The sequence below is a fragment of the Neofelis nebulosa genome, chromosome 16 (assembly GCF_028018385.1).
Source record: "Neofelis nebulosa isolate mNeoNeb1 chromosome 16, mNeoNeb1.pri, whole genome shotgun sequence".
In the NCBI taxonomy this organism is placed as follows: Eukaryota; Metazoa; Chordata; class Mammalia; order Carnivora; family Felidae; genus Neofelis; species Neofelis nebulosa.
This window is the reverse complement of record NC_080797.1, coordinates 60002258-60017657: the sequence shown is the minus strand read 5'-3', so window position 1 is coordinate 60017657 and position 15400 is coordinate 60002258. Positions and strand designations below refer to the sequence as shown.

The window sequence follows — 15400 nt, the reverse complement described above, 5'->3', positions numbered from 1 at the left end:
ATGGGTCCCTAGAATCAAAGGCTTATCCCTGGAGAAAACCTGAGCGTTGGTTTGAAGAAGAGCAGAGACTGAGGCTGCTCCCCCTCAGCTTTTTCTCTTTCTCAGCCCCACCTCTATGTGCGGGTGGTTCATGTGGGGTGTGTGTGTGTGTGTGTGTGTGTGTGTGTGTGTGTATGGGTGTGTGTGGTGTGTGTGTATGTGGTATGTGGGGTGTGTGTGTGGTGTGGGTGTGTGTGGTATGTATCTGCAAAGAGGAATCTGATGGCCCACATTTTCAAGCCACAAGTCATAGGTCACTGACAAGGCCAGGAATTAGTTGCCTTTGGGCCTGAGGTCTATCTCTGACCGTGTGGGTTATGGCCAGGGAACTCAGGGTCATACGGTATACCACGTGATCATTCAGGAGCGGCTAGATCTGGGAGCGGGAGTCCCCCAGAGGAGGATAGATGGGCAGATGCTAAAATACCCTTTAGTATATCCTCCCCATCTGGGACTCAGAGGCCCACTCACGACTGCTAGGTTAATGTGTTGCTACCCAAGTCTCCTTGGTAGCAATAAGACCCAGGACCCAGTCCCTTGGGGGCATCTAGCTGATCCTGAGTTGCCATTGTCCCACCACCAACTGAGCCAGCCAGGCACCCCTGAATAGAGTTTGTCAAAAAAATAAACTAAATATAAAATCAAAATAATTACTTTTCATGTTTTCAAAATAATTTTACTTCTAAAATACTTAACACTACCTATCACAATTAAAAGGCAACACGAATATATTTTTTTAAAGACTTTATTTTTAAGTAATCTCTATACCCAACATGGGGCTTGAACTTACAACCCTGAGATCCAGAGTCACATGCTCCACCCACTGAGCCAGCCAGGCACCCTGGCAATGTAAATCTAGTAAATGAATATCAAACGTTAAATGGAAATTACTTAAGTAAAGCCAAAATGTTTGTTTTTGAAAATTCAACGTAATTTTGTTAACTATTTTTATTTTTAAAAAAATCTGTGCATTTCTAGAATAACACCACGTAGTGCCTTTGAAAAGAATATTCTGTATACAGGTGTAGTTGAAGAGTTGAATTGTTTAGTATTGCAAAATCCTTCCCAGTCAGCATGCACAACTGTTTTGAGTGCTGTGCTATTTTGTTAATTTGTGGGTACCTCCAGGACCACAAATTAAAACGCAAAGAAGATGTAAGAAAATGGAATTCAGGGGCACCTGGGTGGCTCAGCTGGTTAAGCGTCTGACTTCGGCTCAGGTCATGATCTCATGGTTCGTGAGTTTGAGCCCCACGTCGGGCTCTGTACTGACAGCTCAGAGCCTGGAGCCTGCTTCAGGTTCGGTGTCTCCCTCTCTCACTGTTCCTCCCCTGCCTGTGCTCTGTCTCTCAAAAATAAATAAACATTTAAAAAGTTAAAAAAAAAAAAAAGGAAAATGGAGTTCAGCCCTCCTGAGAAATGATAGCTCAATAGGCAGAAATCTTTTAGACTCACGCTGAGCCGTAGGAGGGAGGATTTGACAAATTAACCAGCTTGGTATCTCTCTTACCTAAATATTCTCCCTGCCCACCAGGATGCATCGTCTTTAATGCTAGCCCCTGCCCAGCTCACACGCTGCAAGGCATTGTTCTCAGCCACCTTTTGTATTGAGAACAAAGGACAAACGCACAGGGGCTTAACCAGCATTGGTGGATGTTGAGAATTACAGATTGCTCTCTGCCATGCTGAGCACCAGATCCTGGGTGATCCAGGCACCGGTTATGTTCTTCAGGTGACTCATATTATCAGGGAAGTCTGGGGGGGGAAGATAAGGAAGGGCAACAATATCGTAGATATTGTTAGAATTGTTAGAATTCCTACAACACAGTAGCTCAAACGACTGAAATTTGCAAAACTTATGGATGATTTTGCCAAAGAAATCATGCTTCAGGCTATTGTAATATCACTTAATTGTTGTATGGACAGAACTGATTTCACGTATATTTTCAAGTTTCAGTGTTAGCTTTAAATTTTAAAAATATGCTTATTTAGTAACATATTGGTATTATCAAGCATGATGACATTTACTTATTAATGTTCTAGAGTATGGCAAAACAAAATATTCTTGTTTATGCATTGGGGTGGGGGAAACATAAAGATCTTACCGAGACCCACGTAGACCAGCTATGCTGCTCATCCCAGGGTGACACATTTCTTTTCTTTTAAAAAAATTTTTTTAAACATTTTTAAAATTTATTTTTTTAAAGGTTTTATTTCAATTCCAGTTATTTATTTACTGAGTGAGAGAGAGAGAGAGAGAGAGAATGTGGGAGGGGCAGAGAGAGAGGGTGAGAGAGAGAAATCCCAAGCAGGGTCCACGCTCTCAGCGCAGAGCCCGATGCAGGGCTCAAACTCACGAACCATGAGATCAAATCAAGAACCTGAGCTGAAATCAAGAGTCGGACGTTCAACCAACTGAGCCACCCAGGCGCCCTGACATTTCTCTTCTGATGGTCTTTTTGCTAGAGGTAGTTGGATTTTTTGTTATCTGATATACACACACATACACAGACACACACATGCACACACTCCCTCTCTCCCTTCCTCCCTCCCTCTACCCTCAGTTTTCCAAATTATGCAATAACAGGAAGCAGAAATGACCAGAACTCACAATTCCAACTTTTGCTTAGCAAATTTATGGAAGGAAGTAAGAAAACAGGTGGGACCAGTCAAGGAACCGAGGCACATGAAGGTTAAGTGACTGTATTGGAAAGGACCGTCAAGGGAAATACGAAGAAAGCTTTTCTAGATTAACCCCCAAACCACTGTGATGCCTGTGGCAGCGTGGGATTCTGGAACTCTTCTTGTGACTTAGTCCATACGTGTAACCACATGTGCCACTCCATTGCGGACTCTGCCTGATGTGTGGTACTTGGCTTACCAACGGAAACCTCATCTTATCTAGATCTCTCTAGCAATGCCACTTCATTTGCATTTACTGGGAGCAGTCGATTTTTCCCCCTGGATTTTGGTTACTAAACAGATGGAACTTTTCAAAGCTCAGAACAGCCACTCGGCGCAGGGCTGACCCAAGGTCAGTGTTCTGGTTGCTGTGCATCCTCTCTGAAAGGTGTCTGCTATTTCTTCCACTCCTTAGATTATTTTGCTTATTAGAGTCTGGCGTTCCCAGGGGGATCTGAGGGCGAGTGAGAACAAAAGCAAACAAGATGGCCTGAAAAACATTCCCTGTGCTTTTGACCTTCGAGGGACCTGCTAGGAAATGGAAAGCCTTTTGCTCTGCTTCCTGAGACAACTGTAGCAAAAGGAATTTTCAGCTGGGTATTATTTTTGGGAAGCGTTCAGATTTCTCTGAGCTGATTTTTTCCCCCCTAACAGAACAGGAGTAAAGAAATCCAAAGATTATCTTAACAAAAATAGAGGCAATGCTACTCTGTCTGTCTCCCTGTGTGCTGAAGCAATTAGGTTAGGATAGTGTATTTATGTGAGTAGGCCCTTTCTCCAGACATGTTCAGAACTCAAAATGTTATGAAGATCTTTAATGCTATGATTTAAACCTAAAGACCTTTTCTGTAAGTTAGGAAAGAAAAAGAAGTAAGAAATGATTAGTACTTTTGTATAAGATAGCGACTCCGAATGCTAACATCGAATTCCACCCCACCTTGTGCCCCCAGTTCCTGAAAGAAGGGAATAAAACACAGTAATGAGCATCAATGCCACATTTCAGAAATGTTGAGGGGCGCCTGGGTGGCTCTGTCGGTTAAGGGGCCAACTTCAGCTCAGGTCATGATCTCACTGTTCGTGGGTTCAAGCCTCGCATCAGGCTCTGTGCCGACAGTGTGGAGCCTGCTTGGGATTCTCTCTGTCTCTCTGTCTCTCTCCTCCCACCTCTCTCTTTTTTTATAGATAAATAAATAAATAAATAAATAAATAAATAAATAAAGGAATGTTGAAGAATTTCTACTGGACTATAGCAAGTAGTCCATCTTGAAGGAAGAGGTCCAGGATATCCTGACGTGCCTTCTCCCCAGGAAGCAGAGTTCTAGAAGAATTATAGGAGATCCTGGATCCCACTAATATGTTCTTTTCTTTAAATGTTTATTTATTTTGAGAGGGAGGGAGAGAGAGAGCGTGAGCAAGAAGGGGCAGAGAGAGAGGGGAGAGAGAGAGTCCCAAGCAGGCTCTGCACTGCCAGTGCAGAACCCAACATAGGACTCAATCCCATGGACTGTGAGATCGTGACCTGAGTCAAAACCAAGAGTCAGACCCTTAACCAACTGAGCCACCCAGGCGCCGCCCCACCCCCACCCCCACCCTCCACTCACTTAGGAAGAACATAAATGAAAGGTGAAAATAGACCTGGGTAATCACTACATTTGAAATCTCTTTTACCTTTAAAAAACAGTTGTACAGGAGGCCCATAGTTACAAGTGAGTCCCCTATGGGGAAGGGGAACCCTTTCTGAGAATAGGTACAGCAATAAAGGAGGCTATACCAGGGACTTGGGGCCCCCCAGGCTAGTCTCACGGGCCTCAGAGAAAGCTGGCCCAGGTGCATCATCAAACACTTGGGGTCACAGTGTCTGCTCATGAGCTGATAACCCTGAGCCCTTCCTTTTTCCGTGAGGTTGAGGGTCAAAGAGACCTTGAAATTAAGATAGGAGAAGAGCATCTTAGCATCTGGTAGACAGGAGGAGATGGTGACAGGATCCCAAGAGAGTCATCATTTACCTTGTTTCAGGGCCTAATAAGATGCTTATCTCTCAATTTTCAAAGGTGGAAAGGCAGAAAAAACCAACAACACAGGAACCATTAAAATATTCTGTGACATGAAGAGAAGGGAACATAGCTCCCGAGGAAAACCTCTCTGCGGAATAAGAGTTGGGGAGGAAAAGAGGCCCCTGGGTGTCTCAGTTGGTTAAGCGTCCATTTTCGGCTCAGGTCATGATCTCACAGTTCATGAGTTCAAGCCCTATGTCGGGCTCTGTGACAGCTCAGAGCCTGGAACCTGCTTCACATTCTGTGTCTCCCTCTCTCTCTGCCCCTCCCCTGCTCACACTATGTCTCTCTCTCTCTCAAAAATAAATAAACATTGAAAACAAAATAAATAAACAAAACAAACAACAACACACACACAAAACCCTATTATATTAAGAATTAGAAGACTGCTTTTTTTGTTTTAACTATCCCAAACTAGTATCTTCAAAACTGCTTAGAGTATTCCCACTAATATTAGGTCAAAACTATCACCATTATGGGGCGCCTGGGTGGCGCAGTCGGTTAAGCGTCCGACTTCAGCCAGGTCACGATCTCGCGGTCCGTGAGTTCGAGCCCCGCGTCAGGCTCTGGGCTGATGGCTCGGAGCCTGGAGCCTGTTTCCGATTCTGTGTCTCCCTCTCTCTCTGCCCCTCCCCCGTTCATGCTCCGTCTCTCTCTGTCCCAAAAATAAATTAAAAAATGTTGAAAAAAAAAAAATTAAAAAAAAAAAAAAAAAAAACTATCACCATTACTACTTAACATTGGTCCTCAAATTCCAGTTATTGCAAAGCAAGAAAAAGAAGTAAAGCGGGACTATTAGAAAGGTGTTGAATTTATTATTTGCACATCACATGATCGTTTACATAAAAAACAAGTAAAGAGGTCAGTTATCAGTATATAAAAATCAATAGCTTTGAAGGGCACTGGGGTGGCTCCGTCGGTTAAGCGTCCCAATCTTAATTTCACCTCAGGTCATGATCTCATGGTTTGTGGGATTGAGCCCCATATCAGGCTCCAGAGCCTGCTTGGGATTCTCTTTCTCCCTCTGTCTCTGCCCCTCCCCTCTTCTCAAGCACACGCATAGTCTCTCTCAAAATAAATACACTTAAAAAAATTAACAGCTTCAAAATGTTAGTTTAAAAAACCCAGATTACATAAAATGGGTGTTATATAAATGTATTATACTAATAATAGCAACAAAAACATAAACAGAAAATGTCAAACCTTTAATGAAAGAGTATGCCTTGGGGGGAGGACTGGATATTGTCAAGAGGCTGTTTGCCTTGAATACATTTATAAATTTAATATAATTCCAATCAGAGTGACAAGGGGATTTTTATTTCGGAACTTGACAAGATATCTGGAAAAATAACCAAATAAAACACATTGACAGTCACCAAGAGCTGGGCTTGCGTGGCAGATCTTAAAATGTGTCCTAAAGCCTCAGTGACCCAGGCAGACTTGCCCGGGCAGCTCTGAAAGGTCAGACAGATTCTTGTGTGTGACACTCAACACACAAGTGCACACTAAGAAATCAACATGAGAAGGTGAAGGTGCTCATTTTTTAAATGAGCAGTTCACAGAAGAAAGATTGCAACTGGCCAATAAACAAATAGTTTTTGATGCAAAATAAAGCAGGATGTCATTGTTACCTACCTAACTGGAAAACAGGAAAGACTGTTGGTGAGGATGACCGTTGGGGAGATGAACCTTCCTGGACACTGCCGGGGAAGTGACCATGCCTGCCTGGCATCCCTGCCTCGTCTTCCTTTTTTTTAAATGTATTTGATTTATTTTGAGAAAGAGAGAAAGAGAGAGAGCCCTTGAGTGAGTGGGGGAGGGACAGAGAAGGGGAGAGAGAGAGAGAAAGAGAGAGAGAGAGAGAGAGAGGGAGAGAGAGAGAGAATCCCAAGCAGGCTCTGCACTGTCAGCACAGGACCCAACTCAGGGTTCCATCTCATGACCCATGAGACCGTGACCTGAGTCCAAATAAAGAGTCTGATGCTTAGCTGACGGAGCCACCCAGGCGCCCCCGCCCCTCTTCTTTTGATAATGGTACTCTGATATTTCCATAAGGAACCACCAACTTTCTCCCACAGTCCACGTGCTTTAGGTGGGGCTGATCTCACTCACCCCACCTCCACCCCAGGGATAAGCAAAAGACTCAGGTCAGTAAAGGACATAACTTTTGCTTTAAACATCAGGAAAGAAAGCTTCCTTTCCACTGTGGTTGCTAAGGTGGTGGATTGTAGTTCAAGTTTACCTGGAGACAGTACCGCTCAGAGACAGAGCAAGACAATGTCCAGGCAGCATGGTTTGAGCCCCTGGATCCAGTCATTCCTGAAACAAGATGTGCCTTCCCCACCCCCAAGGTCCTAGCCATGTGGGCCAATGCCTTCCTTTTGCTGTTGTTACTCAGTTAGGTTCCACTTAGCTTTTTGTCCCTTGTAACACTCTAATACACCTATCGATCCCGCAATTCCCTTTCTAGGAAATGGGCTAGGGAAATAATCAGATGTGTGCTCAAAGTTTAATGGCTAATGGTATTTTATCACAGAGTTATTTATAAAAGCAAAAAATTAGAAACAACAGGACATTGATCAAATAAATTATAGTATATCTATAAGATACAAGACACAACAATTAAAAATAATGATTTAGGAAGTTAGTTAAGGAAGTATTTTTAGGATATGTGCAGTCAGTAATTCTTTTCTTTGTGCTTATATGTTCATCTCCATTTTTTCTTAATGAGCAAATATTTCTATAATTAGGAGGGTAAAAACAAAAGTATGTATTTTTTTATTTTATTTTTAATTTTTTAAAATTTACATCCAAATTAGTTAGCATATAGTGCAATAATGATTTCAGGAGTAGATTCCTTAGTGCCCCTTACCCATTTAGCCCATTCCCCCTCCCACAACCCCTCCAGTAACCCTCAGTTTGTTCTCCATATTTATGAGTCTCTTCTGTTTTGTCCCCCTCCCTGTTTTTATATTATTTTTGTTTCCCTTCCCTTAGGTTCATCTGTTTTTTTCTCCTAAAGTCCTCATGTGAGTGAAGTCATAGGATTTTTGTCTTTCTCTGACTAATTTCACTTAGCATAATACCCTCCAGTTCCATCCATGTAGTTGCAAATGGCAAGATTTCATTCTTTTTCATTGCTGAGTAATACTCCATTGTATATATACACCACATCTTCTTTATCCATTCATCCATCGATGGACATTTGGGCTCTTTCCATACTTTGTCTGTTGTTGATAGTGCTGCTATAAACATGGGAGTGCATGTGTCCCTTTGAAACAGCACACCTGTATCCCTTGGGTAAATACCTAGTAGTGCAATTGCTGGGTTGTAGGGTAGTTCTATTTTTAGTTTTTTGAGGCACCTCCATACTGTTTTCCATAGTGGCTGCACCAGCTTGCTTTCCCAAAAGTATGTATGTTTTTAAAAATCCATGGGGGTGCCTGGGTGGCGCAGTCGGTTAAGCGTCCGACTTCAGCCAGGTCACGATCTCACGGTCGGTGAGTTCGAGCCCCACGTCAGGCTCTGGGCTGATGGCTCGGAGCCTGGAGCCTGTTTCAGATTCTGTGTCTCCCTCTCTCTCTGCCCCTCCCCCGTTCATGCTCTGTTTCTCTCTGTCCCAAAAAAATAAATAAAAAACGTTGAAAAAAAAATTTAAAAATCCATGATTAGAGAAAATTATACATACCATTGATTTATCCATCTTTTTTTTTTTTCCCATCATCACATCTTTTACTTCTACTCAATCTCCCCTGGTGATTTTATGTTAATTCTTAAAATTTATTTATTTTTTTAAATGTTTATTTTTGAGAGAGAGAGAGAGAGAGAGAGAGAGAGAGAGGAAGAGGCAGAGATAAGGAGACAGAGGATCTGAAGCAGGCTCCCCACTGTCAGCCCAGAGCTGAATGCGGGGTTCGAACTCACAAACCGTGAGATCATGACCTCGAGCTGAAGTGAGATGCTTAACCAAATGAGCCACCCAGGCGCCCCTCCCTGGTGATTTTTTAACCCACCTTACCGGGTAATATCGTTCTGAAGAATGGGGACTGTTATTTCTATGTTCAGTGCAGTTGTTAGCCCATTGTGGACATTTAACAAAATAACATGTAATTGTACCTGGCAAGTACTCCCTTCAGGAATTTTGTTGTGATATTAGGGTCAAAGTGGTGAAGCAAAACCCATCCAAGACATCCAAGAAAGCTCAGGCCTTCCACCTCCCTTACCTCTCTTACCGAACTTCCCCTTCCCAGCAAAGTGTTTATCTCGACCCAACACACCTGATTTTGTTTGTGTATATTCAGTCCCAGAGATTGGGTGGATGTGGACTGATAATGAGGGCAAGGTGTCCTCTATCCTCTACTCTTATCATTTTATTTATTTTTATCTCTATGAAAATCGGATGCTATACAATCCTGTTTTTTTTTTATCAGCAGCAACCTCAGTTGTGTCCAGAGGTTGTCGTCATGAGCATCCATGCCCAGTAAAGCCTGGGGGTCTCTCTTAGCAAAAGAACACTCTGAACTAGTTTCCTACAACCGTGCTATCCTCTATGGTAGCCACAAGCCACATATGGTACTTAAATTTAAATTAAGTAGGGGGCGCCTGGTTAGTGCAGTCAGTTAAGCAGTGGGCTTGATTTCAGCTCAGGTCATGATCCCAGGATCGAACCCCGCTTCAGGTTCTGTACTGGGCATGAAGCCTGCTTAAGATTCTCTCTCTCTCCTTCTCTCTGCCCCTCTCCCCTGCTTGCACTCTCTCTTTCTCTTTTAAACAAATAAATGAATAAATAAATTTAAATTAAGTAAAATAAAATGAAAATAAAAATTCAATCCCTCAGTCACACTAGCCACACTCCCAGGGCTCCATAGCCACACCTAACTGGGGATTCCATATGAGATGACTTAGACACAAAACATTTTAAGCATCCCAGAAAAATCCTGTGACAGTGTTGGTCTAGAAAATCCCTTATGCTCTCCCACCTAATGGAATTTAAAACAAAGGAAACGAGTTCTTAGGATACCATGTTAGCCATGAGCAGAGATTGTAAATATCCCTCTTCCGGGCAGGACAAGAGGGAAATTCCTTTCTGTTAAACTTTCTGTACTCAACTGACTTTGGAGGCTTAGGGATCTTTATCAGAATTTGTTTTAGAAGGAAGAATTAAAAAAAAAATCTTCTAAGTCAGAGAGGATTTTTTTTTTGCTAGGATTCTTTGCTCTTTTCCATTTTAATCCAGTCTATTTGGGGATCCCAAAAGTTGATTTGATGGATTAGCTTTCTGGAACAACAAGGGTCACACTATTTTCTCAGGCCCTCTGCCTACTAGTTACTTCTCCAGAGTGTCAACAAGCTCTTTTCTTGTTTATTGGATATTGTTTTTAACCACTGACAAAGATCAACAATTTACTAGGACTGCTGATGAAAGTTATAAACTGTTACAACCTCTATGGAGAGCAATTTGGTCTCTCTATCAAAGTTACAAATGCACATGGCCTTTGACCCAGGAATTCCCCTTCATGAATTTATCCCACAGACCTACTCATGCAGCAAAAATGACATCTGTGCCAGGTTATTCACTGCTGCACTATTTAGAAACTTTGGAACAACCTACATGCCCATGAATAGGGATCTGCTTAAATAACGCTATGTCATTCATATAACAGAATACTGTGAACATACATACCATACAAAAGGGTGGAAAAGCTCTTTATGTGCTAGCTGGGAACCATTTCAAAGATCTATTGTTAGGTGAAGAATAACACGCCATTATTTGTGTTTTTGAAAAGGTATAGAGTAGAGGAAGGATGTACAGAATATTTACGTGTGTGGAGAAGAGTGCCAAAAGCACTTTGCCAAACCTAATAACTTTGACTGACTTCATGGTCTAGCAAGGCTCTGGGGCCTGAAGAATGACAGGATTTTAATGGGACATCCCCTCACAAATATGAGGTTCTGAAGGTCTACCCCTCTCTGAGAGAGGAGGGAAATGGGGAGCTGTAGGGGGTGAGGGGTGAGAAGGAAACTTTAAGGACATGTACTGAGGTACCATTTCAGTGTTGTATCATGTGGATCAATTGTCGATTAGAAAATATATTTAAAGGGGCGCGTGGGTGGCTCAGTTGGTTAAGCATCCAACTCTTGATTTTGACTCAGGTCATGATCTCATGATTGGTGAGATCGAGCCCTGAGTCAGGCTCTGTGCTGACAGCGTAGAGCCTGCTTGAGAATCTCTGTCTCTCTTTCTCTCTGCCCCTCCCCTGCATGCGCGTGCTCTCTCTCTCTCTCTTGCAAAAAATAAGTGAACTTAAAAAATTAGGAAATATAATTTAAAATAGAAAAACATTGAGTTTTCCAAAAGACTCCCTCACCTTAAACCTTTCTTTCACAGTTTTTGTTAACTGATAAATTGGGAGTTAGAGGAATGGCTTTCATGTCTGGTAACATGACAGACTGGGTAACCCTACTGAGTCTCCCTCTGAGAACGGCTAATTATGACAGATGAAATATGAGACGTGTCTTCTTGAATGTATCTGTGATCTGGGAAGAAGTAAACAATCCCTGGACAAGGACCAGAGAAGAGTGCCAAAGGCACTTTGCCAGATCTGATAACTTTGACTGACTTCATGGCCTAGCAAGGCCCTGGGGCCTGCAGAATGTCAAGATTTTAATGGGACATCCCTCACAAATATGAGGTTCTGAAGGCCCACCCCTCAGGGAAGAGATAAATTTAAAATACCACTCCCCCCCCCCCACACACACAACAAATAAAATACAACAAAACAAAATAAAATAAAATACCACCCTCACCTCCAGCAGTCTACAAAGAAAGTAGCCTTTTTCTTTTTTAATGTTTATTTATTTGAGAGAGAGAGATACAATGCAGGTGAGGAGCAGAGAGAGAGGGGGAGACAGAGTATCCAAAATGGGCTCTGCACTGACAGCAGTGAGCCCAACCTGGGGCTCCAACTCATGAACCATGAAATCATAACCTGAGCCGAAGTTGGATGCTCAACGGACTGAGCCACCCAGGTGCCCCGAAAGTAGCCTATCTTAAATCTTGGCACGGAGAATGGGGGGAACTCCTTCTCTACCTCCATCCACAAGAAATCTTAAACCCAAGCTGGTTCCACACAGGCTGCAGCCTGAACTTCAGAACCTCAAGGTGAGGATGTACAGTGGTCCCTGGAAGATAATGTTCTCTAGTGCCTGACAGAATCAAGCACAGACCCTTTCTGGAAGAACCCACTTTTATCTTTGGACTCAAAGAATTTCTACAGAAAAGGGAGATGAAGGGGCACCTGGGTGGCTCAGTTGGTTAAGCGTCTGACTTCGGCTCAGATCATGAGCTCGCAGTTTGTGAGTCTGAGCCCTGAGTTGGGCTCTGTGTTGATGGCTCAGAACCTGGAGCCTGCTTCAGATTCTGTGTCTCCCTCTCTGTCTGCCCCTCCCCTGCTGGCACTCTGTCTCTCTCTCTCTCAAAAATAAATAAACATTTAAAAAAAATTTTTTTAAGAAAAGGGAGATGAAAATTGAGAAGATTAGTAAACACTCAAGGAAACAAGGCATCACAAACAGGAGCTCACAGAATCCAAATGTAGAATCCGACTTGCAAAATCACCGGATATTGAAATGATCAGAGCTGGAACATTCGAGAAATAAAAGAGAGACTTCAAACTCTGAGTAAAGAGCGAAGGGTTTTAAAAAAGAACCAGGGTTGGGGTGCCTGGGTGGCTCAGTTGGTTGAGCGTCGGACTTCGGCTCAGGTCATGATCTCGCGGTTGTGAGTTCAAGCCCCCATCAGGCTCTGTGCTGACAGTTCAGAGCCTAGAGCCTGCTTCAGATTCTGTGTCTCCCTCTCTTTCTCTCTGCTCCTCCCCAGCTCGCGTTCACACACACACACACTCTCTCTCTCTCTCTCTCTAAAAACAAAAACAAAAACAAAAAAAAACATGTAAAAGAGCATCAGGGAAGCCTGGGTGGCTCAGTTGGTTAAGCCTCCAACTTCGGCTCCGGTCATGTCACGGCTGGTGGGTTCGAGTTCCTGGTTGGGCTCTCTATTGTCAGCGCGGAGCCAGTTCAGCTCTTTGATCCTTTGTCTCCCTCTCTCTGCCCTTCCCCCCTTGTGTGCGCTCTCTCTCTCTCTCTCTCTCTCTCTCAGCATTAAAAAAATTTTTTTTTCAGAAAGAACCAAAGAGAGCTCATAAAAGTAAAATATATTTACGTATGCGCGAATTCCAATGGAAGTTTGTTCTCACACAGCCAATGAAGCATGTGCTTTGCCCACCAGAGCTCTGTGTGGGGCAAACACTGTAAGTTGCCCACCCAACTGAACCCAGCTTTACCTGGGCATCAGGGGATCTTAGCTTCCTTCCGGGGAGCCACGCCTCCTCTCCAGCCCCAGGGCCTGAATCCTGATTGGTCAAACTCTAAACCAATCCCGGTTGTCTGTTCTTTTTGCCGGTGATTGATAGGCAAAGGGTTGTGAAGCCATTCTAGGCGTTAAGATACGAGGGGGAGTCGGCTGGGGGCTTTGGGAAAAGAAAGTAGCCTTTTCTGTCTCTGTAAAGAGATAAATGGAGAAACACAGCGCTTTTCTAACTCTAGCCATTGCTGTCTGCAGTGTGAAGCACGGAGCTACAGCAGCCATCTTAGGACCGTGTGGGGAGCTGGCCTAGAAGGACAAACCAGTACTCTGAAGGTAAGGTGGCAAGAACCTGAGCCCTTAGTGACTCAATTTTGCTGGTCAATTAACTAACTGGAATCATCTGACCTCCAGAATTCTTGCTATACGAGATGATTCCTTTCACAGCTGTGTACGCCGTTTTGAGTTGGGCTTTCAGTGATTTGCATCAGGAGGCTTCTCGAGGGACAGCCCACACTCTCACACTGCGACACACACCTGGGGCAGCGGATCAAACCCAAACAAGAGGAGCAGGGACTAAATTCACAACCGGTTGGCCGCTCCCCTGGATCTTCCAGAAAAACTGTGGTTGGCCTCTCCCCAACTTCCAGAGGACAAGGGTCCAGGGGCAATGGGATGTGGTCTGGCACTTAGGAACCGAAGAAGAGTTCCTGCTTTACACCGAGAGTTCAGCTTTTGACGTCATTCGTGTAGTTACTCATTACAAGTGTGTAGACACTAGGTAGGATGTAAGGACAAACAGCGCTGTAGAACAAACAGGGTGCATCTTCTGGGGCCCCTCCCTTCCACGCTCACCAATCCCCTTGTTGGTGCCAACCCCACCCCTCTCCACAGGTACGGGTCCCTCTTGCAGACTCTTTGACAGGAGGTAGAATTCTGTACCATCTGAGAGTTTGTGTGTGGGCTGGATCAGGCCCAGCGTGGACCTTGCACACTAAAAAATCAGAGTGAGCTCTTAAACAGCACCCTTCTGCTTTGGGGTGAACTCTATTCCCTAGCCTATTCCACACCCACTCGGAACCTAAAGAAGGGCTGGAGTCAGACTGTCCTACAGAGATCCATTGATTCATTCAAAGAGGAGCTCACCATGCCCTATTTAAACCTCTGTGGTTTTTTAAAAGTTTTTATTTAAATACCAGTTAGTCAACCTACAGTGTAATATTAGTTTCAGACCTACAATATGGTGATTCAACACTTCTATACATTACTCAGTGCTCGTCACAACAAGTGCACTCCTTAATCCCGCCACCTATTTCACCCATCCCCCCATCCACTTCCCTTCTGGTAACCATCAGTTTATAGTTAAGAGTTTGTTTCTCTACAGTTAGGAGTTTGTTTCTTGGTTTGCCTCTCTCTCTGTCCCTCTTTCTCTTTTTTTCCCCCTTATTCGTTTTAAACCTCTGTGATGTTGCACATTCTATTTACTCTCCTTGCTCACCTGCCGAGCTCATACTCACTCTTCAAGGCCAGCTGAAATATCATCTCCTCCATGAAGCCACCATAATTCCCAGTCTCTCTTCACACCATTATCCCTCCTTGACAAAAGAGATCACCTCTTTCTCCACACTCCCCGCATGGTTTGGACACATCTTTGTTCACTTGGTATTGAAAATCATTTGCTTGTGTGTGTGTATTTCTCTCTCACACATTGCTACTCTAATATGAGTATACATATGACTGAGAAAACCGTAATTTCGAAAAGATTAAAATAAGCCCTTTATGAGGATATATAACAAACTCCTACAATCAACAATAAAAATAACAAATACCCAATTAAAAATGTGCAAAGGACCTAAATCAACATTTCTCCAAAGGAGATATAAAAATGGCCAATTGCACATGAAAAGATGCTCAATTATCATTAGTCATCAGCAAAACCACAATGAAATGCCACTTCATACTCACTTGGATGGAAAAAACTGATAATAACAAGTGTTGGTGAAGATGTGGAGGAACTGGAACCCTCACAAACAGCTGGTGGGAATGTAAAACAGGGTAGCCACTTGAAAAACAGTCTGGTATTCCTCCAAAAGTTAAACATAGAGTTACCACATGAATCAGCAATTCCACTCCTAGATACATACCTACTAGAAAGGCAAACATGTCTACACAAAAACCTGTACATGAATCTTCATAGCATCATTACTCATAAGAGCCAAAAAGTAGAAACAGCCCAAATGTCCATCAGCTAATGAATGGATCA

General features: G+C 43.3%; 1 long non-coding RNA gene across 1 annotated transcript in view; it reads left to right on the top strand.

Annotated features, from left to right (window-relative positions):
* Positions 1 to 15005, top strand: part of LOC131497515 (uncharacterized) — a 40575-nt gene extending 25570 nt beyond the window's left edge. Inside the window, exon 3 of the long non-coding RNA XR_009254997.1 lies at positions 13396 to 15005. This is a non-coding gene — a long non-coding RNA (uncharacterized LOC131497515). The remainder of the gene's footprint in view (positions 1 to 13395) is intronic.
* Positions 15006 to 15400: the final 395 nt, after the last annotated feature.